This window comes from Pristis pectinata, chromosome 11 (genome assembly GCF_009764475.1).
Source record: "Pristis pectinata isolate sPriPec2 chromosome 11, sPriPec2.1.pri, whole genome shotgun sequence".
Classification (NCBI taxonomy): Eukaryota; Metazoa; Chordata; class Chondrichthyes; order Rhinopristiformes; family Pristidae; genus Pristis; species Pristis pectinata.
The window spans coordinates 26,739,753-26,764,633 of NC_067415.1; the positions used below are offsets into that span (position 1 = coordinate 26,739,753).

The 24,881-nt window shown below is 38.3% G+C and overlaps 1 protein-coding gene across 6 annotated transcripts in view; it reads right to left on the bottom strand.

Annotated features, from left to right (window-relative positions):
- The window catches only part of LOC127576243 (microtubule-associated tumor suppressor candidate 2-like), a 334,776-nt gene extending 322,246 nt beyond the window's left edge, over positions 1-12,530 (bottom strand). For 4 of the 6 annotated variants that reach the window (XM_052026690.1, XM_052026689.1, XM_052026687.1 and 1 more), the window contains exons 1-2: positions 12,397-12,530; positions 11,775-11,842 (exon numbers count right to left, since the gene is read on the bottom strand). The gene's annotated coding sequence lies outside the window, so the exon portion shown is untranslated. Of the gene's footprint in view, positions 1-11,774; positions 11,843-12,198; positions 12,341-12,396 lie in introns of those variants that run through there. The other 2 variants (XM_052026685.1, XM_052026684.1) reach the window with 2 other exon arrangements.
- Positions 12,531-24,881: the final 12,351 nt, after the last annotated feature.

Genomic DNA, 24,881 nt, shown 5'->3' on the forward strand with positions numbered 1-24,881 from the left:
AAGAAACCTCATTGCACACTTTCCAGGCTGCTGAAATTCCACTGCTCAAATTCCAAAGCACACATATGTTTCTTGTTATTTTGTAGGCATAATCAGTCATATATGGCAAGATTAAATAGCATTTACCTAACAGCAAATATGTTTCAGAACTTCATTGGGTCATAAAACAAGCAGCAATGGAAGTGCCTGGGACATGTCCATTTTTCCTCCAATGTTTTAAAAGCACCAGATACTGTGTGATCTCATTCCCATGTTTCTAACTACACCCAGCAGAAATCTATGAAATTCACACAGCTTTCAGATCCTTTGTCACCCAACACTCATTCTGACATAAAAATATCTCCTTATTCATCCATCATCCCCCACTCATCGATCCACGTCGGCTATCAGTCCAACATTTGAATTTTAAAGTTCTAATTTTTCATTCAAGTCTATCCACAGCTTTAATCTTCTCCAGTTCTAGTCTCTCAAATATTCTGTTTCCAATTTATGAGGTATCTAGAACCAGGTGTCACAATCTGAGAATAAGGTGTAGGCAATTTAGACTGAGTAGAGGAGAATTATCTTCACCCAGATAGTGGTGACTCCATGAAATTCCCCACCTCATTCAATGAGTCCATTCAAAACCAAGAATGATAGATTTCTGGATATTAAGCAAATCAAAGTATGAATAGACATTACAAAAAATGTCATTGAGGTAGATCAGCCATGTTCTTGATAAGTGGCAGAAAAGGCTCCAAAAGTCAAATGACCTACTCCTAATTCTGTTTCTTGTGATTTTTTTCCTTCAAATCACTTCTTTTTGACCAAGCTTTTGCTCATCTGTCCTGATATCAATACATAGCTCAGTATCCTATCTTATTTGATAAAGTTATTGTGAAGTGCCTTTAAATATTTTTACTACATTAAAAGCATTATACATGTAAGCTGCAGCTGATGATTAATGTGTTCATATATAAATAATAGTTAAAGGATTATGGAATTTAGCCAGCATAATTTGTGTGCATCACAATGCACCTACTGGTTACAGGAGTAGAATCATAAACACAAAACACAAGTGCAGACAACTATATGACTGAAAGAATTCCACAGTTTTGACAAATATTTCTGTTTCTCTGGAGATTGTACAGAAGATAATGAAAATACCATCTTGACTTTGATGGCTGCCTGTTTATTTTTTGAAATAATATTTTAGGTGTGCAAAGCCAACATAATCTCCTCATAAGCTTAAAAGAACTCCATGGCAAAAATAGATTAAAGCTGCCATGATTTTCATGCTACAAGACAAATGGTGGGATCTGTAAAGATATTGTTCACTTCCCAGTCAACAATCAAATTACAGATCTCAACTTGAACTCTCTAACATACTTGTTCTTAGGAAAAGCAAAACAATTTACCTTTTTCCCAATAATCCTTTCACCTGAAAAACTTAAACTTCTAAATTACCATCTCCTCAACATTATGACCTGTTCTAACATGTTTCTTAATTTGAAAGAACGCAAGGAAAGATTACATGTTTAATGATTGAAAATATAATTCAACATTTTGCTGTTCTGGAAAGTATGTTTCTACATTGATTTAAATAAACTGCATGATGCAAGAAGAAGCTGGTGGTTCTATACCTAAAATGATATTATGATGTTTTTTAGAATTATGTAGCTCAGAAAGAGGCTATTCAGCCCAACATAGTTGTATTGGTTCTTTGATAACAGCTATCCAATTATTCTTACCAGCTCACCACTATTTGTCATTGCCTTGCAATTTTTGAATTGTTTTCTTTTCAAGTTCTTTTCCCCCCAATTCATTTTTAAAATCCACAATTAAATCCACTTCCACCCACCATTTTGGCAGATAAATTCATGTATGTAAGTGCTATTCTTTCATTTTCTGGTACGTTACTACATCCAGATCATAGAAATATATGAAAATACATAAAATCGGCATAGCAAAACCAACCCTCAAAATTCACTTTGATTACATTGGTCCAGATTTATCAGTGTCGTAACAGTGGAAGGGTAGACTGGAAACCAATTTCCAGTGATTGTACTCAGCAAGTTATTGCAAAAGTCAGAAAGCTTCTGTCCAAGTTACCCTCTACCTCCTCCTCCAGAAGATTTGCTTTAACATTATTTTGCCAAAAAACTCAGAAATCAAAGCATAGATGGGCCTGATGTTGCTTTACTTGCTAGCCAAACCGACCAGAAGTAGGTTAACCTTTCAACTCTAAATGAATATTTGAAGATGTGCCAAATCTTAATTACTGTCAAACAATTGACAATGGCACCGAAACGAACTTTTAAAAGTGTGGATTCTCATTCCTTCAGATTTTCATTATCAGTGAAAGTTTAGACAAATTAAAATAAATATAGAAGTGTAAGTAAAAAACAAGACACTGAAAATCTGAAATAAAAATAAAAAATGCTCGAAACCATCAGCAAGTTGGTCAGCAGCTGCAGAAAGAGAACTATATTTAACATTTCAGGTCAAAGACCTGTTTCCAACATTTTCTGTTTTATTTAAATAAATCAATATGTGCACACCTCCTCAAAACCTACACTTAACATAATTGGAACCACTCCCATCCCCAAAATTAGGACTCCAAATATAGGGAGAACATCCCATCCATCCTATCTGCCCCAGTGTGATACCCTGGATCAATACTCTCTCGACAATCTACCTCCTGTTAACTTTTCCTTCTGTCTCCTTTATCTCAACCTTATTGTTTCTTTCCCTCTATTTATTTCACACTCTATGCATGATTCCTCTACTTTCTGTTTCCTCCTGTTCATAGCTTTCCTCCAGCTTCTTGAAACCAGCTGCTGCTGGTGAGGTATCACTCTCCCATCATTTCTTACCTCCAGCCATTCAATCCCTTTCTCCATTATCACTCCCACTCCCCTCTTTCCCATTCCCTTAAAACTACTCTCTTAAAACTCCCCCACCCCATTTACTTCATTTGCCTTTTGTTCTTCAGCTATTCCCATATAGTACTTATTCACCAATGGCAAGTACTGAAAGGCCAGGAGATCCAGTGCAATGGTTCCCCAGAATGCTTTGGAGAACTTCAAAGCAGGACTTCCTTAAGTGATGTTCCTGCCCACCGACAACTTAATTGCTCGCCATGCGGCCTACTGCGTGAGAAGATTGTTTCAGAAGATTGAAGGCCAAATCAATAGGTAGGTAGATTATGGGGAAGTATTGATCCTGGGTATCCTGAATAACTGCATAACAGTAGGGGGGAGGGTGGTGAGAGGATGGATGGGATATTCTTATATTTGGAATCCTCTTCTTAAATTCTGGATCCTGATTTTGGGGTTGGGGGTGATTCCAATTGTGTAAGTGGGAAGAGGTGGTGGGCCCGTGGTGATCAGAGAGTTTGATGGGGGAGCAATTTATGGGGTGGGGGGGAAGTGAAAGTAGATGTTGTTGGGGGGAGGGGTGGAGTAAACAGGTTGTGGCGGTTAGTGGAAAACCTTGAGAACCTAGACCAAACATTCATGTTCCTCCTTGTCCATAAGCAGTATTCTTCTGCCAAGTTTCTAGGAAAAGTAATTAACTGGAGTAAAAAGAGAGGGACCAGGAGAATAAAAGCAGGCAGCTTCTTCATCAAATTTAAATAAAGGTTCAACTTCCTGTAAGCCGACTGACTTCCTCCTCCTTGCCTCAAATAGGATATGGTTCATGATTTATTGTCGTTTATACTCTGACATGACCCATGATTGCAACCCACACAGTTTTGGGATTTAAAGTTCAGCCTTCTATCTGCCAAGTGTTAGTCATCAGCAATTATATATTCTAAATGAACGACACATATATGAAATAATTAAATTAGGTTCAAATTCCAAGCTTCTTTTTGAAACTGAGCCATTGTGAAGGAAGACATTCCAGTCTCTCACTTGCAGTGGTCTGTCTAACCAGGTTTCTACCCATCAGCTTAACATTTTCCAAAACTCACAGAAAACAGAAGTAACAGAAGTTCTATTTTGCCCTTCCATAATGAAACTAAATGTTATACTCTGGCAGTTTTTCAAATAGTCTTGAGAGATAGCTGAACAAAAACTACTGGTATGTTTAATCAGATCCACTAAGTGAAAAGTATTAATGCATCCTGGAAATGTAGGGACAGAACCATTGATTTAGACAACAACTGTTAAGAAAGGCACCAAAATCAATTCCTGGGAGAGTCTAGAGACTTCAAGTAAAAATCGCAAACGACAACTCAATGTGCGAGTATAATTATGTATTTCAGTCTTTGAATTTTTTTGTTTAAAATCTTATTAGGCATTTTGGTTACTAAACAAAAGGAAAATATGAAATGAAAACAAGATAACTGGAACTTCAGAGGTCAGAATGTGCAACTGATGGATAACATTATAAACAAAGGCTGTTGCTTAAATCACAGGCAAAATAAAGAACTCAACATCCATATGTATTTCAGTCCAAGCTTACTCCTTACTTTGACACTGATTTTAAATTATCTGTAGTTAAATTAAAAAGTGATTGGCCTTTGGGAAGTGGAGAAAGACATGGTTGATATACAATAGCTCAACAGAACTTATTGAGGAACTGGGTGGTGAAAGCAAAGGAAAACGCTACAATATTATTAATGCATGGATATAATTATAATGAGTTTACATGGGCAGTTTGCATTGTAAATAAGGATTTATAATGGACATGAATTTATATTGGAAAAAAAACACTAAAAATTGACAATAAGGTAACAGGAAGTAAGAATTCCAAGACAGTGTACACAGATACAAAACGATTAATAGGTTATATAAATAACATAAAAAGATTGCATCAATTAAAACAATATGTCACAAGTTAACAGGAACAACTCCAAATTAATTTGCAGCACCTGTTTTCCTGTACAATGCCAGTACATCAAGACATCAAGTAATAGTTAATTTTACATTTGGCCATCACCACTCTGAAGACAGTTCCAAATGATGGTTACAAAGTACAATTCATAAGCAAAATATATAAATAATTGCTGGTTTGTCAAAAGAAAGATAGTTCCCTGTACCTAATTTTAAAAAATACATAATTTAATATTCTTTCGTCCATACAGTCAAATCTATAAACTGAGAGATGATTTTGGGAGTATTTTACTTCCCATTTACTTCCCAATTAGCAGTCCTGAAAGGTTATGCTCCTAGCTAGCCAACCTGGTTAATTAGTTCATTAATGCCTGTTAATAGGCAGCACACACAGAGTTAGAAGTGCTTTTCAGCTTCCTATTATCAACAGTTTTTTTAAAACTAAAGTGTTTGGAACAGGTCTTTCCTGTCATACTTTATGCTAACCAAATGCAAAATGAATGTCTAATTTCCATATTCTGTATAATACAAGTTGAAATAAGTTGCATTTAAGATTAATGTTTAACTTAAACTTAACAGAGTCAACAAAATTGATATAATTGCATCATATGAGTAAATAAGAAAAAGCAGCCAATCACTAACTACCAACAAAATATTATCAACATTTGCTGTAATTTACAAAAGATGCATGGGTCTACATATAAAAAAAAATCCAAAAAACAGTGCTGTGCACTGGACAGATCAGATTAACCAACAGTGGTACAATTTTGTGCATATCTATGGGCACTTTACTGCCCTTCAAGAAATTTATCTCCTCATTTTTTGACAGGATCTTTTTACCTCCCAGCACTTTTGCTGGTATAAAAATCCCCGAAATGATGTTAGTAATAGTGTTTTACGCAAAACTTACCTGTACTGAGATTTTCAATCTCATGGAGATAAAAGAAAGAGCGTATGTATTCAGAGAACTGCCAGGTTTCCTCAACCCCACTGGTAATGTTTTACAATTGTAGGTGATCATAATATTTTTTGGCATGTGAGTTCAGATGAACAGTCATCACATGTAACAACTTTCCATTGGCCTTTGGGAAGTTGTGCTGGAAATTTATGCCATTTGGGATCAGCTTTTGGCCAGACATTTTCCAGAGAAAAGTAGATGAGGTGACAGAAGGAATTCAGAGAGTAGAAATCACTACTGATGATTTTGTCACTGTAGGTTTTGGAGGAAAGCTGGAAGAGCAAATCCAAATCCATGATAAATATTTACAGGGGGTGCCCAGGTTACATAATGGTTCCATTCCTGAGAAATGTCTATAAACTGATTTTTCCATAAGTCAGAAATGAACAATGTCCCCCCAATTATAACGTGAAATCTTTGGCCTCGAGACCCCTTGGGGTTTGCAAAAAGTAAACTGGGGAAGGTCAGAGTAAGCGATAGGAGTTGTTACCAGTGATTGAACTGCGACAAATGTTTGCAGCCCAGGTGGAGTGACAGGGCAACTGAGCTACTAATCAGCTAGATAATTATCAGCAGTTTAATAAATGAAAGCGTGCACTAACGGTAACTCAGGATTTGTAATGTTTGATCTTACCTGAAGGAAAATTTGGAGAAGGCATTGGCTTTTTCTATGGGTAATATCGACATTATTTCCTGGTGATGAGATTCGAGTACTGTACCTGAGAGCAGAGTCTGGGTGAATTTGTGTAAAGTGGGATACTCATAAGTCAGGTCTTCCATAACCCTGGGACCCCCTGTATATTCATTTATTCAAAGGTGCAGAGTAATGCTGAGTAAAGATAAAGTTAAACTTTGGAGATAAGATGTAGCTTTTACTAGATAGATTGCTACAGGCAAAGGACTTTGTGCAGATCATGTCAAAGTTAAAGCAGGTTTAAAGATGCCAATATAGACAGATATGGCAGGCGTCCAACATTTCTTGAGACCTGCTCAATATCTGAGTAATTTTCTCCCTCAGCCATCAGACAATGCGAAACCTCTTAGAGACTCAACAAGATGCAGAGGGGTTCTAGGGAGAATTCCATGCAGTGGTTCTGAAGAGTCATCACCATCAGACCAGTTCTTAAATATTGTAATCTTCAGAAAAAGGTAATTGTAAAATGTGATGCATCTCAGTCTGGACATCAAGCAACAATTCTGCAGAACCCATAATTAGCTGCCAATGTATCAAGGGCATGAACAGAAATGGAGCTGAGCTTTGCACAAATGGGGGCTCAAGGCAATTATGTTTGCCGTTGGCATGTTTGAAAACATCAAAAATTGAGACAGATCATTGTTCATTGCAAACACTTGTTCTCAAACCACAATGCTCTTAAGAACTTTACATAATGTTGTTGAAATTACAAAACTTGTCTTTGAAAGTAATGTACAAAAAATAGGTAAAGTGCATACCTACCAGAGGTTAATTTACAAGTGAGCCAAAAGAAACTGATCATCGTGAAGCACTTTCATTTGAAGCTGCATAATGAGAACAGCTTAATAACATTGCTGCAGGTATTGGGTTTAATCAATGATACCTAAGTGTCTCCATACTTAGATTTTTGAAATAAATCACTTTACAAGGAAAGCTAACAGAGCAGCCTGATGGCACAGCAGAGAAATAGGGGGCAGGACTAACGAGATTGCTCCTCTAGGTGCAGGCAAATATCTTATGGGCCGAATGACGTCCTTCTGTGTGATTATAAATGTAAGTGTAAACAATGTCAGTTTCTCATTTGATACGTATTGCATATACGGTTGTATTCACTGAGTCTGAGATTGTCTCTACTGGCTGAGGATGATGTCCAAATTAAACAATTCATTTCAAAGTGCTGTTTGGAATATCACAATTCACCACGTAAGGAACCTTTAATTCACACAACATTGTGGCTAGGTGGCAGGCAAAGATTGATCTTTGTGAGCTACACTATCACACTCTTCTTGTGTGTGATTAGTACGATAACTTGATTGAAGTGGTTAGACTTATTTCAATTACAACTGGGAGTGCTTTGAAAGAGCTTCAAATAACATTAGATAGATTTGGAATACCAGACATCCTGGCACTAATAATGGGCCACAATTTATATCCGTAAAACGTACAGTGCTTGATGAGGCTTGGAGCTTTTGAAACAAGGCACCATCACTTACAGACCTGCAGTGAAACGACAAAACCGAGAATACCAAGAAAACTTCTAAGAGACTTTTCACAAAATGCAAGGAATCCAGTAAAGCTGATTTTTTGGGAGGTAACAACATGATCAAGCCTTTGGAGAAATAGAGAATGTAGGAAGACAATAGACCACAAATAGAGTTGAGAAGAGGATGCTATTTTTAGGAAGCAAAATAACAATGGTAGTTTTGAGAGGTAGAAGGAAAACAATACTTGAGATGAGAGAATAGTTTACAATATCACTTTGGGACCTAAGAAAGTTGGGTAGCCAGCATTTTAATAAGAATGGGATTGAAGGAATAGGGTGTAAGCTTTAAGAGGGAACAAGTGTATTAAAAATAGAAACAGGGGTATGCTTTTGGCCCCTTGTGCCTGCTCTGCTATTCAGTGTCTCCAAAATTCTCTTAGGTAGAGAACTGCACAGATTAACTACTCACTAGCTGAAGAAACTTCCCCTTATCTCAGTCCTAAATGTCTGACACTTATTTTGAGCATGTGACCCTTTGCCAAGAAAAACAAAGTTCCTACATTTACCAGTTGAGTCTCATATGTTTCAGTGAAATCAGCTCTCATTCTTATAAACTCTGGTTATTTAATGTAAGCTCAGTCTGTTCAGCCTCTCCTCACAGTCCAATCCCCCCGTACTTGGATCAGATTGGTGAACCATCTTGGACTTCATCCACTGTAAGTATAACGTTCCTTAGGTGGGGAGAACAAACCCGTACACAATAATCCTGGTGATGTCTCAACATGGCTTTCCCCTTGTACACTAACCCTCATAATTAAGGGCAACATACTGTTGCCTCCCTAATCACTTGTTGCATTTGAACCTTAATTTGTGTACAAGGGCAGCAAGATCCATCTGAACATCATTTCAATCTCTCATTGTTTAAAAAAAATTTTCTGTTCTATGTTTCTATCAAAGGGGATGACTTCACACTTCCCACATTCCTCACCTACTCATTTACTCTGACTATTTCCCCAAGAAGCCTCTCCATAAGACCAAAGACCGCACAGTGGGAACAGGAGAAGGCCATTCTGCTTCTTGTCTACTCTGCTGCTCAACAGGATCATGGCTGATCTCACATTCCTCAAGTCCACTTTCCAGCCCTTGCCCCATAACCCTTGATTCCATCCTCCTCACAATTTATTTTGCCACCCAAATTTGTGTCCTCAGCAAACTTTAATATATTACATTTGATCCCCTTTCCAAATCATTGATATAGATTGTGAACAGATGGGGACTTAGCACTGATTCCTAAGGCACCCCATCTAGTCACAGCTTCACAATTCAAAATGACCCACTTTTACTTATTCTGTTTTCTATCAGGTAACCAATCCTCAATCCATGCGAAAATATTTTACCCAACCCCGTGTCCTCTAATATAAAAAAAGAAAATTCTGGAAACATTCAGCAAGTCAAGTAGCATTTTTGAAGAGAGATGAGCAACACAATGGCACAGCATAGAGTGCTGCTGCCACACAGCTTCAGTGACCAGGGTTTGAACCTGGCTCAGTGCTATCAGTGTGAGGTTTACATATTCCCCCTTTCACTACATGGTTTTCCTACAGGAGTTCTGGTTTCCTCCCACATCTCATCGTTGACCACTGTAAATTGCCAATGTAGGTCGGTGGCAGGAGAATCAGCAGGATGATGGACATGTGAGAGGGTATACATTACAGGGAACTGTGGGGAAATAGTACTGATGAGAATGCTCTAATTGCCAGCTTGGATTCGATAAGCCAAATGTCCTCCTCCTATGTCATCAGAAATTCTGAAATGTGAAAATGGAATCACACTTCAGGTTAAAAATGTTCCATGGTCTATTCTGATGAAGAGTCTTTGAACTGAAACATTATCTCTGTTTCTCTTTCCACAGGTGCTGCCTTATCTGTTGAGTGTTTCTGGCATTTCATGTTTTTATTTCAGATTTCCAGCATCTACATTTGTATTTAATTTTCATTGCCACATGCACCTACTTTGTTCAATAATCTTGTGTGTTACAATCAGAAAGTGAAATTACACCACATCACAATCACAAAAAACTCAAAAAGATTTATATATTTCCCTTTCATAAATCCATGCTAACTTTGCACTGTCCTATTACTACTTTCTAAGTGCCTTGTTAGTAATTCCTTAATAACAGATCACATCATTTTTTCGCTATTACTGATGCTAAGCTAACTCATTTGTAGTTCCCCACCTTCTCTCTTTTTTTAAATAGTGGAGTTACATTTGCTATCTTCCAATCTTTAGGAAAGGTTCCCAAAATCAAAGTTTGTATCCATTATCATATTTCTCATTATTTAGGCATATTGTTTACTTTCCTCCCTTCTTTGTTACTCCGAATTCAATTAGCACCAATAGAGTGGAGCAAAAAAACAAACTGCTGGAGGAACTCAGCAGCTCAGGCAGCATCTGTGGAGGCAGAAAGATGGTCAGCATTTTGGGTCGAGACCCTGTCTCTTGCATTTCCAACCAACAAAGTGGGCTGGGAGGTGAACAGACCAGGACTCTATTCTCCTGAGCAAGAGAGGCTGCAGATGGCCTAATGGATGTTCTTAAACCAACGGCTTTTGATAGAGTGGAGGCAGAGAGAATGTTTTCATTTGTGAGGAAGAGCATAACCAACTTAAAAAGAAGCAATCAATCTAAGACAAGAAATCTAAGACAAGAAATCTAATGGGGAATTCAGAGGAAATCTTGTTACAGAAGAGTGGTGAGAATGTGGAACTGGCTACCACAGGGAATGGTTGATGCAAACAAAATGAATGTACTGAAGGTGATGCTGGACAAGCACACGAATCAGAAGGCAAACAGATATATTTTGATGAGGAATGATGGGAGAAAGCTTGAATGGAACATAAAAACCAGCATGGATTAGTTGGGACAAATGTCCTGTTTCTGTGCCCCATATCCTAAGTAATCCTAAATGAAGCATCTGCTCTTACCAATGCATCTCTGTACCAGGATGCCAAAGTGTTTATGAGCAGCCCAGAATTACACACCCTCTGATTTTCTGTTATCTCTGTGGAAAAACATCAGGCACAAACTACACTGTCAATCAATTACACCATACCTCGCTAAGTTTAAATGGGTCTGAAAGCTGTGAAAGATAAGCATCCGAGAAGCAGTCAACAAGCTTCTCTATCAGAAATCAAAGGATAAAATAAATCACTTTTAATGTACATGTGCCTTTGTTCATGTGGTGGTCAGTGAATAAATACTATCTTATCATTTCAGCACACTTTGTAAAACAATTCACGAGATCTTGAAAATAAACTATGATAGCACAAATGTTCAATTAAAGCAATCAAAAAACTGGAAAAGTACATGGCAAATACTGTTGTGTAATGAAATCCATTTCCTGAAATAGTGGCTGGCTTTTTAATCTAATTTGAGAATTCTAATTCAATATCTTATAAATTTACTGCAGTTACATAATAAGATTTAGCTTTACTATAATTAACATCTTCAAACATTTACATTAACTGTTCTGTTATTTACCCTAGTCATAGAACTTTTCAAACTTAGGGCAGAACGAATGGATTAAATAAACAGTTCATTATGTTTGAAGTCACAGTATACATCAAGTAGATCATGACTGACCATCAACAGAATGAAAGATATGCTATTCTGAAACTGGAAGCTGTACAACCCAAACACAAGTTGCTCCAGCATTCAATAAATTAGCCCACGCATATCTCAAGCGCTCACATATATTACACCTTACAAAATTCAATTAATGTACAAATAATTCCACATGACCCACAAAAAACAACTTACCAGGAATTGTAAGAAGGATACTTAATTGGTGAAGGATAGCCTCCAGATCGAAAAACAACGTTATACTCCTGCAACAAAGGAAAATACATTATTGGGGTAGAAATTAATAGGTCACAACTTCATAAAGTTATCCAGTGGAACTTATTCGCAAGCCAACTACTATTATTTTCCCTCCACTATTAAGAAGAACCAAAATGATAATCACTTATTGAATTTTTCTTAAGGCTCTTTATGCTTTTGCTTGGCCCATTCGAATCCCAATATTTGGAGAAATTCAACCGCAATTTTAAAAATATTGGTCCCTCCAGGAAACCCAAGATTTAAAGATCAATCACATTTCGACTCTTCTAATAATGTAAATTAAACTGAAAACAAATGTTGCTTCCCCACAATAAATGACAGGACAGGGCAGTTATTGTTGTACTTCTCACATCTGTCCACAAAGCATCCCAGCTGGTAGCTGTGGCGTCTCTGCAGATGTTACCCTGCTCACACTGCGATCTTCGATCCGATTCCTGCAAATCAACGTTTAATACCCTTTTCTGGCTACCAATCCTGTGTCCAACGTGACCATACTCTCTCCGCGGACGAGCTGAGATCAGTGTGAATACCATGCAGATACCTGTGCTCCGGTGCCGAGTTGTCACACGCAAATCACAGTAGCCGCTTGGCCTGCGCTCCGTAGACCGATCGGGAAAGACCGGACTAGACTAAATAGGACTGGCGCTCCCGCTGTAATCACCAAGCCTGTAGCAGTTGTAGCCTCCCAATCCGCGCCAAATCCCACTGTCAAACAAATGGCTCAATGTAGACGCAAACAACAGCGTCTCCTACCGACATAGCAGGACTCCAATAACGCTTTATTTTAATAGCCAGTCCCCTGACTAAATATTCTTGTTTGTAATGGAAATTGATGCAATTGATATAACGATATTTATCTTGCAACTTCAACCATTATAAAAGCATGAGTACTTGGCACAAAACTGCTAAACAGAGAGGTTTCATTAGAGATTTCCTTTTTTTAAATGGCCACAACTTTATCAATGGCGCATCAATATTTTAACAAATGGATTACATTTACACCTTGAAGAATGGAAGAATATCCCCCCTTGCAAAACCAACAACTCAAAGCGAATAAACATGATTCCAATTGGATTAGCACATTAAAGATGGATTCAAGAAGTAAATTAGGTTGTATGCACCTTGCCGAGAGAAAGGAAACAAATCTAAGAATTGAATTAGCAAAAAAAATTGAGAGTTGAGTCAAACGAGAGGTCTGAAATGAAAGAAATTGACTGGGAACGAAACTAATCCATGAATTTTTAAGAAAAAAAAACTAGCTGCTGGAGGAACTCAGCGGGTCAGGCAGCATCTGTGGAGGCAAAGGGATAGTTGATGTTTCGGGTCGAGACTCTTTGCCTCCACAGATGCTGCCTGACCCGCTGAGTTCCTCCACCGGCTTATTTTTTGCTCCAGATCTCACCCGAACAACTGCTTTGAAGAATTGATAATTTAGAGACCTGGAAAGCCCTTTTATGCAATATATGGTAGTTGACTTTTTTTGATAAAAATTCTACAAGAAAAGCTAGTAATTAAACTCAAAGCTATTGAAATACAGGAAGTCCCCGGGTTACGAAGGAGTTCCGTTTTTGAGACTGTTCGTTAGAAGGTCGGTTCGTAAGTACGGGCGTTCGTAAGTCGGGGACTTCCTGTATATAAAATGGGTAAGAATCTAGCTAAATGAAAGAAAGTGCTGTTTGAGAGAGGAATTGTTTTTGAGTGGGGGATCCTTCATGCTGGGAACATCAGAAATTTATGTTTTAGACCCAGGTGGAATGATGCCCAATTTCAGTAACCATGTTCTGAGTTTTATGAATGCCTGATGATAATGATGTGTCATTTTTTAGATATTTGGTGCTACTGCCAAAATTGGGTATTCGGAGCCCTTAGCAAAAATCCAGGATGTCAGACCTCCTCCACTCCAGAATTGAATGCGGCCTGAAACCAGTTAACACTAAAGGTTTGACCCAGAGCCAGGTGGAGCAGCAATATTCCTTCAGATCTTCAGTGATTACACCCTTTGTACATTCGTTTCCTTCTGGGACTTATTTTTGGGTTGTGCCCCATTAGACAAGTGGCCCAAATTAATCCAGTCTATGTTTCAAATTGACCACCTATATTCCAAGCGTAGCATCTATTTAAGTAAATAAAGCAACCCTTGGGAAATTGCCATTCTAGAAACTCAATGTAAAGTGATTGTTTGCATCACCACCAGCATAAGCACTTGGTCTTTAGGTATTTACAATCTAAAGAGGTTAAATGATGGAACAATGTCCTTAGTTCTAGACATTCTAGCCAGCAGAAACAGTCTTATAGAATTTATCCCATAAAGTCCTCTCAGCATCAAAGAGATCACTTCTAATTCCACTAAAGTCCAGAAACCATTGGCCAACCTACTTTTATCTCAGATGACAGCATTCCAGTAATCAATCTAGTGAATCCAGGCATTTGTTTGTTTGCACGCTTGCCCATCCTGTGGTAGCCAAAGCATCTTCAGCAATGATTTCTTCTCCCACTCTTGTACAGTCACCTCTAGAATTAATCAAGTATTCATCTGTGGACCTTTCAGTTCCTTGCCACTTTGTGTTGTCTTTTACTGAAAAGTAATTGTCTTATATGTGTACTCTGATGGCACCCAGTGTTTTCCCCCTGTATTGTTGTGGTACACCCTCCTCCATGCTGTAGAAGAAGAATCGGCGCGCGGGAGCTGGCCCAGTGGAATCTCTAGAAGTTTGTTTGGACAGATTCTTGTCAAGAAGCATTTGTGAAGCTGAAAGCCATTTTATGCTACCATCCTGTGCTCAAAACACCTGACTTTGAAAAGCCATTTTCATTAGCAGTAGATGCCAGTGATGAAGCTGCAGGAGCTGTGTTGTTGCAGAAGGGTGACCTTGATGATATTGACCATCCTGTAGCTTACTTTTCAAAGAAATTTAATGAGCATCAAAAGAATTATTCCACCATAGAGAAAGAATTACTGTCGCTTGTTTTAGCCTTGCAACATTTCAGTGTATATGTTTGCACCACTCAGAAACCATTGACTGTATATACAGATCATAACCCATTGGTGTTTCTGAGCCGAGTCAAAAACAAGAACAGAAGGCTGTTAAACTGGAGTTTAATTTTGCAAGAGTTTGATCTCATGATAACTCACATTAAAGGCAAAGATAATGTGATTGCTGATTGTCTTTCCCGATGTTAAATGGGAAACATGTATCTGTACTAATCTGATAGTCTGTAGTTGTGTAGCATGATAATTATTAACATTACTAACTGTATGCGCAGTTAAATTTTTCTTGGGAAAAATTTTTTTTAGGTGGGAGGTGTTACGGACTCAGTGAAAGTCCCTTTAAGATAGAGAGTGTGTGTGTATGTGTGTGTGGGGCGTGCTTACGTCAATAGAAGATAAAGGACGTAATGACGTTGTTGAAGAAGTCAGAAGAAGAAGAAGAAGGAGAGAGAGAGAGAAGGGAGAGAGACACCAGCCTGCTTGTTTTCTCTATCGATGGATGAGAAACAATAACTGTGTTTGCCACTGAAATCCATGTATGGAAGTTGGAAGTAATCCGGTGGAGTTCACTTTGTTGCTGACCTGTAGAAGGAAACAGGTATTTGTGTGTGGACGGCCACGGTTCGGATGCTTTTCGGGGTGAGGAAGTCACTACCGAGTAAACACTGAAGTGTCGTTTGGGTTCCATCGTGGAACATTTGGATTTCGTATTTACTCTCTCTATGTTTCTCTACGTCTATGTCTTATCTTCAGACAACGGTGGTTGTTGAAGAAGCCCTTGCTCATGTTTCACCTTATGGCTTGCGGAACTGAACTTTAAGAACCATTCCGGAACTTGGAGTTTGGGACTTTGTCACACACACACACACAACGAGTTTAGTTTTGGGGTTAACGTTCGAGGTTTAACATTCTTGAATTCTAACATACTAACATTTTTACTTTTATTTTACGTATTATTATAAGTAGTAATTAATAAAATAGTTTTTAACACTAAATCATGCTCAGTGTGTTTCTTTTGTTGCTGGTTCGTGACACCAGCTCCAATCCTCCACCAACTATCAGCTTAACCATTAATTCTGAGTGATAAGACTGCTTATAAACTATTGACTTCCTTCAATTATTAGGAAGACTCAAGCCATCATCTTCAGCCACACTTACCTCTCCTCTTTGACCACAAACTCCACATCCTTGCCACCAATTCTTTCCTCCTGTCTCAGGATGAAGATTGACTAGGGATTGCCCTCTTCACTTTACTACCATTGGGGAGGAGGTACAGGAGCCTGAAGACTCACACTCAACGTTTCAGGAACAGCTTCTTCCCCTCCACCATCAGATTTCTGAATGGTCCATGAACCCAGGAACACTACCTCATTATTCCTTTTTGCACTATTTATTCATTTGTGTAACTTATGGTAATTTTTTTTGTCTTTATGCCTTGCACTCTACTGCTGCTGCAAAACAACAAATTTCATGACACATGTCAGTGATAATAAACCTGATTCTAATTCTGATATTTGTTTTTAAGCTGAGCTTTCAACCCATATTCTCTGCATTACAAACATTGCCTTTTTCATGTACAATACATCAGGTCATCTGCTCAAACTTTCATCCTTTCTGTTGGCATCTCCTGTATTCTGCTCTCTGGCCTCCCATTGCTTCTCTGTAAACTTTAGTTCATCCAAGACTCTACTGTCCACAACTTTCCCAAGCATATTAACCATTAACTACATTAGCTCCATGTCCCCAAGTCCCTTAAAGTTAAAATCATCATCATCCTCATGTGTAATTCTCTACTAACAACAGTGTTGAAATGAATGAGTAGGTTGGGAAATGCAGATCATACAATCATTTAGAATCTGCATTTTCCATTGTGTTATTATTGACACCTTTCTATTTATTTTGGATACTCCAAAGAGAAGAGGAACAGAGGGATTTGTACAGATGCTGGCCAGGGTTATAAAATTATAGTTCACAGGGGAATAATGAGAGTTCTAGACAGAGTAAACAGGAAAGAAGTTGGGAGGTTATGTTGCAGTTGTACAAAATGATGGTGAAGCTGCACTTGGAGTATTGTGTTCAGTTTTGGTCACCCTGCTCTAGGAAAGATGTTATTACACTGGAAAGAGTACAGAAGAGATTTACAAGGATGTTGCCAAGACTCAGGGGATTGAGTTATAGAGAGAGGCTGGGCAGGATAGGACTGAAAGGTGATCATATAAAATCATGAGGTGCATACATAGGGTAAATGCACTCAGTCTTTTTCCCATAGCTGGGAAATCAAGGGGGCATAGGTTTAAGGTGAGAGGGGAAAGATTAAATAGGAACTTAAGGGGCAACTTTTTTTTTTACACATAGGGTGGTATGTATGTGGAATGAGCTGCCAAAGGAAGTAGTTGAGGCAGGTACAATAACAACTTTTAAAAGAGAGTTGGAATGGTACATGGACAGGAAAGGTTTAGAAGAATATGGGCCAAATGCAGGACAATGGGACTAGCTTGGATAGGCATCTTGGTCCCATTTGGATCAGTTGGGCCGAAGTGCCAGTTTCTGTGCTGTATGAATCTATGAAAGACCTAGTCCCCCAGGCAGAGAAAATAATAAAGGGATTTAGATTTGTGTCCACTGGTAAAAGGATTGGAGAGAAGTTGAGGAAAATTCTTTCCACTCAAATTTTTGTGAGTTTATGGATCTTACTACCTGAAAGGATGGTTGAGGGAGAAACACTCAAAACACTTGAACACGTGAGAATGTGAAGCACATTGACTGAAAGTTGGAAAGTAGGACTAAACTACTATGTCATAAATGTTTAGGGTTCTATGGTATAAAGCAGATCATGCCAATTCTGTTGAAGGATCCTACTTGAACCACCTTGAAAAATTTATGTTTCAGAAGTCAATGAAGTATAATACAAATATTTAAACTTCTTGTTTAACAGCACATTTAAAAGGCACATTTAATCTTGAAACCAATTCTATGACCTAGTTTAATAATTTCTAAAATGCCTAGTCAGTAGATTCTCAACCTATTATACAATTACTACTAATTTAGATCTATAGGGGCTTTATTAAATAGTTAGGACTTACAATATGAAACTTGGATAAAGTTTAATATGAACAAGTGTGAAATATTGCTCAAATTTATCAGACATTAGCAGCACTGACAGCTACTGACATGAAGAGGTTTTCCTACATACACTGCTCAGAGCAGTGATAGGTGGACAAAAGAGGGGAGGCGGGATGGTCACAAGGTGCTGGGTGGACAAAAGAGGGAAAGCGGGGTGGACACAAGGTGGTGGTGTCCACCTGTCACTGCTGAGCTTTTCCCTGCTTTATATTGGGCTTCCCCTTTTCGTCTTCAGTTCCTGAAGAAGGGTTCTAACCTGAAATCTTGACCACCTGCTTTTCTCCACGGATGCTGTCTGGCCTGCTGAGTTTCTCCAGCATCAGTGTTTTTCATCTAGATTCCAGCATCTGCAGTCCTTTGTTTCTCCAGATCCACAACTCTCTGATGTAGAGAATTCCAGAATCACAACGCTCGGAGAAGAAATTCCTCTGTCTTAAATGGGTGGCCACTTATTCTGAAACTTATAATTCCCCCTAGTCCCCTAGGGGAAACATCCTCCTAGCATTCACCCTACCAATCCCCCTCAGAATCTTATATGTTTAAATAAGATCACCTCTCATTTTTCCACGACACTGAAGCAAGAACTTTTCAAGAACATTTTAGGTGCTGATATACTCAGAGTACTTCACTCTCAAAACAACTTATCTGTAAAAATTGATGACAAACATCAATTAATTCAAGAAATTTATGGAGTTTCATGGAATTCTTTGGATATAAATGGTACTATTGACAGGGAGGCACATACCAATCAGGTGTCATGGGTGTGACTACTGCATCATAAAAAGGTGTGACTGGGAGCAAAGCTTGGAAGCAACTTGCGAGAGACTGCTAACAAGCTTGATCACCTGTACAGATGGAAATAAACTTTATATAAGATAGCTTTCATGTAGTATCCTATAATTTTTTATTTTTATTATTTGTAGTGATTTGCATTACATTAAGGCGGCATGGTAGCACAGTGGTTAGCGTATGCCCTATTACAGTGCCAGTGACCCAGGTTCAATTCCGGCCACTGTCTGTGGAGAGTTTGTGCGTTCTCCCCGTGGCTTCGTGGGTTTCCTCCACGTGCTCCGGTTTCCTCCCACATTCCAAGGACATGTGGGTTGGGAGTTGTGGGCATGCTATGTTGGCGCCAGAAGTGTGGCGATACTTGCGGGCTGCCCCCAGAACACACTACACAAAATAGATGCATTTCACTGTGTGTTTCAATGTACATGTAATTAATAAAGAAATCTTATATCTTATTAGTTGAAGTGTCCACTTAATTGTAATCAATTTCAAAAGAAGTTCTAAGTTATGCTCATATTTACCCCATATGGAAGGGTTCTGGCCAAACTCAGATAACAGGTATAAAGGAAAAATATCTATTGTAGGAAGATTATTCAAACTAGTAAGCCTTGCCAAAGTTCACAAGACATGCAGCATACATAAGGTAAGCATAATGTACACCATCACTGCACTTCAATTCTAAAATCATTTCTAACATTTCTCATTTAATAAACAGATAAGTACTAATACACAACATTTAACTTGTGAAATTGTGGAGAGCACATTTTTGATTTCCTGAAATGCATTTTACGGTGGATAAAGCTCTGCACTAAGGGCAGTATTCAGTTAATTATTCCTACAGAGTTGCCTTTTCTATGTTTTATCAGACTCCGTTAAAATATTTTAAATTGAAGTTCTATTCCTGTCTCAGACACGTCATTTTGATTTGCTGAATTCCTAGATGCTACAGAGAAGCTCAACCTAGGTATTCCTCAGCATCACTTTGCATGCCACATTAGTGAATTACTTTTCACAGAATTCTCCGGTGTCTATGAGTTTGTCAATCTGTCAACCTGCCATTTGACTAATCCCCAATTATACTCTGCCTCCAAACCCTCTAATCTTGTTCTGCTATCTGTCTTAACTTTCTCCTCCCATTAATTTTGCTTCCAAGCTAATAAATACAAAATATTCGTACATTTAAATCAAGTATTTGAACAAGTAGTGACAAATTATTACATGTCATCATACTGTTTTCAGTTCTCAGAATAATAATCTAATTGAACTCTTCACATGCTTCTGGATGAATGGATATAAATCAATAAAGTCTACAATATATCAATCATAGCTTTCCATGGCCATAATATGGGAAGGAATAAATGAACTAAATTATCAATTTTGTCAAGGGAGGCATTTCTTATGCATATTGGGATGTTATCTTGGATGTTAATTGACCTTCTGCCCTCACCTAACACAAGACAATAAGAAAGATTTTGATTTTGATTAACTATGATTAATTATTCTGTTGGGCTAGTGTTTTTCCAATTAAATTATGTATTTTTATGTATCTTTTTTATGTATTTTATACATTTTACAAAATAATTCACTGTTAGGTGATATATTTAACAGCTTTTTTTTATTATCCTTCCTCAACTTGATACTGCTATTAAAGTGTTAATGCTAAAGTAGCATCCTCCCAGGTCTAATCAATAGTTATTTCTGCAATGCCTGACCCTGACAGCTCTTCAAACATTTTCCGCTTGGGCGCCTGAAATTTCTTCCATCTCCAAATTAATTATATAAAGAAAATGAGGCAGATAAATTTGCTAAGGTCTATTTTAAAGCAGATGCTAAAGAAGAACAAAAAAAAATAATCTGATACAGGAAGGCTAAGCACATATGTGAAAGCAGCTGTATTTAGAGTCATAGAGAGATACAACATGGAAACAGGCCCTTCAGCACATCAAATCCACCCTGGCCGTCAACCATGCATTTTACACTAATTCTACAAACTCCCATTTTTTAATTATCAGCTACCTCCAGACTCTAGCACTCACTCCACACTAGAAGGCTATTAACCTACTATCCCACCAGGAAAAATCCACACTGTTACAGGGAGAACATGTAAATTCCACACAGACAGCACCTGGCATCAGAAATGAACCCATTTCTCTGACGCTGTGAAGCAGCAGCTTTATTAGTTTGCCACTGTGCCGCCCACTGTGTTTATCTTTTTTACAGGAAGGTGGTAATTCAACAAAACAAAATATCTCAATCGATCAAATTCCACTTTAAAGCTTTGTACTTTAATATGGAAGTATTCAAGATTCAAGCTTCATAATACATATTAATGGAGACAGTGGGAATTCTACCATGCATCACTTGAAACCTCAACAGAAGTTCAGCTGTTTATTAATTATCAGGGGAAGTGCACATGATTTATATAATAAATCTAATAAAATTTGGATTAAAGCCAAAACAGTCAACCTTAGGTAAAAAATACACTGACTTAACCTACTGAATGCTTTTTTTCTGCAGCCAACAACAAGGGGCCATTTACAAAAGAGAAACATTTATAATAAGATATCTTAGTTTGTTCATTGGATTTCATTGACTAACTTAGAGAGCCTAGTGGCATGGTGTCATGACAACAACCTTTCCCTCAATGTCAGCAAAACAAAGGAGCTGGCCATTGGCTTATGGAAGGGGGGCAGTGCACATGCTCCTGTTTACATCAACAGTGTCAAGTTCAAAAAGGTTGAGTTTCAAGTTCCTTGGAGTGAACATCACCAATAGCCTGTCCTGGTCCAACCACGTCAACACCATGGCCAAGAAAGTGCACCAGTGTCTCTGCTTCGTCAGGAGGTTAAAGAAATTTGGCATGTCCCCTTTGACCCTCACCAACTTTTATAGATGCACCATAGAAAGCATCGTATCTGGATGCATCACAGCTTGGAATAACAACTGCTTTGCCTGAGGCCACAAGAAACTGCAGAGTTGTGGACACAGCTCAGCACATCATGGAAACCAACCTCCCTTCCTGGTCTACACTTCTTGCTGCCTCGGTAAAACAGCCAACACAATCAAAGACCCCACCCACCCCAGACATTCTCTCTTCTCCCTCCTCTCGAGCAAAAGGTACAAAAGCACGTACAACCAGACTCAAGGACTGCCTCTGTCCCATTGTTTTAAGACTATTGAATGGTCCCCAAGTACGATAAGATGGACTCTTGTCCTCACAATTTACCTCGTTTGGCCTTGCACTATATTCTCTGCCTTCATTGCACTTTCTCTGTTACTGTAACACTTTATTTTGCATTCTGTTGTTTTTCCCTTGTACGACCTCAATGCACTGATGTGATGAAATGATCTGTATGGATGCCATTCAAAACAGAGTTTTTCACTGTACCTCAGTACATGTGTCAATAATAAGCCAATTTACCAATTTACTTTAACTTTCCTATTTTAATGATCTCGACGTAAAAAGACAAAATTAAAATTGTAAGAAAAATTAAAGCTTTTTTCAGCATACTTAACAGATTAGTAATGTGCAAATGTGAGCACGGAGGAAAGATAGGAACAAGATAAAGGAATATTTTTGTGAAATACCATACCTTTCAGTCAAGGAAATTTTTTTGAAGTTCTGTTATGTTGTTATTAAATCACAAGCACATGACATCTGCTTCCAGCGTAAAACCTACACGTGGTGTATTGTTATAGTGTTGTAGGCAATGCTAATAATCCACAATTTACAACAAGAAGGCTTGTACTATTATATTTACTAGAGTTTGTGAAAATGAGAGGTGATACCACAGAATAAAGTGGGAATAACTGATAGGGTTACTGCAGAGAGACTACTTCCTTTGACTGGAAATTCTAGAACCAAGAGGCAGAGCCTGAATGAACACTGGGATGAGAAACTTCTTTATGCAGAGGGCTGTAAATCTTCAGAATCCTCTGACCTAGAGGGCTGTGGCTGTTTAGTGGTTGAGTATATTTAGGACAGAGACTAATATCTTTTTCTGACTAAGGAAATCAAGAAATAAGGAGATCAAGCAGGAACATATGAACATAAGAAATAGGGGCAGGAGTAGGCCATCTGGCCTGTCGAGCCTGCTCTGCCATTCAATAAGATCATGGCTGATCTGGCCGTGGACTTAGATCCACCTGCCTGCCTTTTCCCCATAATCCTTAATTCCCCTACCATGCAAAAATCTATCTAACTGTGTCTTAAATATATTTAATGAGATAGTCTCCACTGCTTCCCTGGGCAGAGAATTCCACAGATTCACTACACTCTGGGAAAAGCAGTTTCTCCTCATCTCCATCCTAAATCTATTCCCCCGAACCTTGAGGCTATGTCCCCTGGTTCTAATCTCACCTACCAGTGGAAACAACCTTCCTGCCTCTATCTTATCTATCCCTTTCACAATTTTATATGTTTCCATAAAATCCCCTCTCATTCTTCTGAATTCCAGCAAGTATAGTCCCAGGTGACTCAGTCTCTTATAGGCTAACCCCCTCATCTCTGGAATCAACCTGGTGAACCTGCTCTGCACTGCCTCCAAAGCCAGTATATCTTTCCTGGCTTTCCTGGAAATTGGATGAGGTACTGGATCAGCCATGATCTTATTGTAGGGTGTCATTAATTGAAATAAAGGATACCCGAAGATCAAGACCTCAGACCTAGCACAAAACTCATGGTCTATCAGGTAGCAGTGATTCCTGCACTTCTATATGCCTCTGAGATCTGGACTGCCTACAGCAGACAACTCCAGGCACTGGAAAAATAATATCTATTCACTGGAAGGACAAAAAAACCAATATCATTGTCCTCTCCCAGGCCAATATCCCCCAGTAAAGAGACCCTGGTTAGATACAGTTGGCTATGTTGGGCAGGCCCTGGTCATTCACTTGCCGAATACAATACTCTTGAACAGACACTATATTCTAAGTTCTATATGGGAAGAGATTATCTGATGGACAGAGGAAAAGATTTGAAGAAGTGCTCTAAGCTTCCTTGAAGAAATTCAACATCCCCACTAATTGCTGGGGATCTCTGGTCCATGGCTGCTCAAAGTGGAGAATGAGCATTTGGGGCGGTATGGAAAATTTCAAAGCTACGCATCCAGAGTACACAGAGGCCCAGCTTAAGCATGCAGAAGATGCGTAGCACCTCACAAACTACCCACTAGCCCACTACAACAGCTACCACTTGCCCCATCTGTGGAACTATGTGTGGTTCCCACATTGACCTGACTAGCCATCTCAAAACCAACAAAACTGGAGTGGAAGTGTAATCCTCAGTCTTGAGGGACTATCTAAGAACCTCAGTCTTGAAGGACTATGTAATAATAGTTCATTTACTAATTTTCATAAAATAAAACTGAAACCATTGTGACTCAAAATGGAAGAAAGCTGACAGCAAGTTCAGTACTACATACGAGCATAATAAAACATGGAAATCCAGAATTTACTCACAGCTGTTTCTGTGGTCCACAGCTGCAATTTTCACCAAGTGAGACAGAAGAATGAATTGTCATGTGCTTTAATTTTTTTCACTATTTGCTCTGCAAGACACTGAAAATATTATACTTTGTTGAATGACGTGTGAGAGGGAATTTAACTGGCCTATTTCCTACTGAACAAGCTCCTTTGCCATGAAAACCAACATTTTATATGGATTGTCATTCCCTGCATAACTGATAATGTTCCAAGGATTTTAAAGTAATAATTTTTATTCCTGTTTTAAACTTTGTGGGAATTCAGCTTCTATATATCCCTTTAAAGCAAAATTAAAAAAGAAAAATCCCATGTCCTTCAAGAGAAATTAAAAACAACATTAAATCAAAATGAAAAGACATAAAATGCTGCCAAACAAAAGCCGCAATACTGAGGATTGGGAAAATTTCAGAATTCAGCAAAGGGGGACCAAGGCAATAATAAAAAAAAGCAAAAGCAAAATACAAAAGTGGGCTAGTAAGAAACATAAAAACAGTCTATAAGAGCTTCCATAGATTTGTAAATAGGATAATATTAGCTGAAATGAATGAGAATGAATGAATGAATGAATGAATAAAATGAAATGAATGAATGAATAATAAAATAAAATTACTGACTGAGATATCAGAAATTACATTAGGGAA